The following is a 2,867-nucleotide window of genomic DNA, read 5'->3' on the forward strand; positions in this document are numbered from 1 at the left end:
TAGGCAATTACAGCATATAGAATTAAAAAGCCCTCCTTTCACATTCACATTCAAAGGCCTTTCTTTCACACCACAAATATTGTGTGAACAAGATTTTAATAAGATTTTGAAACTAAACAATTAATTTATGTAAAGTTATTCACACCTTGACTGAACATTCGCCCACCAAAGTTTTTTTTTTTTTTTTTTTTCATCTGGCCAAATAAGAAATCAGTTTTGGGTCACATGTCCAGAGCCTTTTCCAGCCATATATCTGAGCATTAAACACTAACTGATAAAGAATCTGAATTAATTCAAAGGGTCAATCACTCATGATGGTTTGGATGTAATCCAAATGATTAAATGGCTCCATCCACCAATGGAGATTTGAATGATTTCCAATACCTTATCCTATAATACTTAACTCTAAAGTCATTAAATATAAAAATGTAAATAAGAAAATGGCATTTTCATGAGGAAATGACGTTACCATGGCCTTTTGCTGATGAACTAAATCTAATTAGATAATAATTATAAGTAGATCTTGTGGTTCTGTGTTCAAAAGATGTTAAACATTCCTTTAAAAAAAATTAATCTGGCTGTGTTGTTGTGAGATGCCAAAAATATCATCTGTTTCACAACACTAGGTCCATGTTTCAAATACTCTCTCTTTTTTAATGTACTGTATGTTGTAGCATTAGCTGTTAAGATGTGATTTATAAAATTCTTCCGATGATCTGAGAAACTGTCGATATTAGTCTGGGAAATCTGACTCTTATGTTAGTGAGGCATGTAACACATGTATCGCATGCATATTAACTGATATGTTCTTTTCATATATCCTATGCTGTTTTGTTAAATGTTTTGTTTTTATATGTACAGTGTTTTGGCATTAATTAAAAGAGAAATGAAGATGTGTTTAGAGTGAGAATGTAAATATGTGGTGTTGCACACTGTAATACAAAAGATGACTTCTTTTCTTGGTTATGATTGAATGTTATTTTTCTCATGCAACTAACTTTTTTAACGTGCATGTGTGTAGGAATCTCTCAGTGACAATAAATATTGATATTAAAATATCTACATGAGTGACTAAATTAATTGAGCATGACTTATTCAATTCAGTTTAGACTGCTGTTTGGGGATCGCAAAAAAAATTTCTATTGCATTTCTATTGTAATCAGAAATAGGCCATATAGTTGCACTATTACGATTTTCTTAAATTGTAGCGCCCCCTAGTATTAGAAATTGATTAAATTTGACTGATGTCCTCAAAATATCCTGATTTATCTGTTATACCTTAATGTATTTGAAAACGCTGGGTTTAGCTGCTTTTTTTTGTTTGTTTTTTTTAGCAGGGTACGCTGTAAACTGTAAGGTGGATTCGGTCAGATTTACACGTATATCCTGATTTATCTATTATACCTTAATGTATTTGAAAACGCTGGGTTTAGCTGCTTTTTTTTGTTTGTTTTTTTTTAGCAGGGTACGCTGTAAACTGTAAGGTGGATTCGGTCAGATTTACACGTAAATTCATCAGCTTTCACATAATCATAAAAGTCAGTGAATGGTGACCCGGATAGCACAGGTACGTCTGTTAAATATCGTTTCATCTGGAAAGCATCTGCTGTGTACAAACATCTGATAGACGTCTCTAAGATGTCAGTTTTACATGCATTCTAAATCCTAAACATCTTAAAGACGTCTTCAACACATCTATTTGACATCTGATAGGAAACGTCCTATAGATGTATTGCAGATGAGCAAACACTTTAAAATATGTCTTGCAGATGTAAATGCAGACTTCAAATAGACATTATTATTATTAACATATACATTTTTTATGTCTTAGTGACATTGGCTCTGATAAAATTAAAACATTCATCAATAATATTTCCATTGCAATCTTTCGACTTGTAGACAGGTGGGTTTTGTATGCTATAAGAGTCAAAAATAGTTTATTTAGGCTATTTATTTTGTAGTTTTCCACCATCGTGCAGCCTCTTGAGATACGGTTGAATGTTGCTCTTGACAGCAAAAGACCTTGTGAGATATATGGTTTGAGTGGGAATACCGCATCTTAAATGCACAGCTTCCCTCGGGTTTGCTTTCCTCAGCACCAGGTAGGAGGATGTTGTTCTCAATCTCAATCCCAAAGGCTGAATTTCACCTGCTTTCCCAAAGTCGCCTGCCTGAACATGTACATGTGTGGTGTGCATCTAAAAGGGCGGGAAGGATGTTGGAAATGTCTCTTTGTAGTTAAAAAAGAAGCATCCAGATTTTAATGTGCTGGAAAATTGCTTTCCATTGAGAGCACCAATGCAATTTAAGGACTGCCATTTTCCTGGAAACCTCTCTATATGTCGCAAGATGTTTTCTGTGACTTTGGTGAATCATGTGCATCTGCATTATACTCTGCATGTCTCCTCAACCCATAATGAGACCGTTTTTAATGTTCCAAGACATAAGATCTGAAAGTCAATATTGTAATATGCCAGTTTGTTGCATACTGTGGTAACTCAAAAACAAATACAAAGACAAAATAGCTTACAGCTGTGTTTGATATAATGGCAAGTGCTTTTCTATTACTAAATTAGCAATTTAGCACGATTATTCAAGGGTGAAAGTGATTAATTAAATTATTAATATTTCATTGCACTGTAGCAGCACAAAAACTTATGTCTTACTTTCCGATACTCCAGATGTGGTTGTGCGATCAGTGCCGATGATTTTGATGATATCATCTACATTCAGTCTCCATAACGTATAAAAAATATAAAAAATTGGAAATGTCCTGACTATATCTGTGATATAAAGTGGGTACGGAAAGTATTCAGACCCCCTTAAATTTTTCACTCTTTGTTATATTGCAGCCATTTGCTAAAATC

This window comes from Sinocyclocheilus anshuiensis, unplaced genomic scaffold (assembly GCF_001515605.1).
Source record: "Sinocyclocheilus anshuiensis isolate Anshui unplaced genomic scaffold, SAMN03320099.WGS_v1.1 scaffold1081, whole genome shotgun sequence".
Taxonomy (NCBI): Eukaryota; Metazoa; Chordata; class Actinopteri; order Cypriniformes; family Cyprinidae; genus Sinocyclocheilus; species Sinocyclocheilus anshuiensis.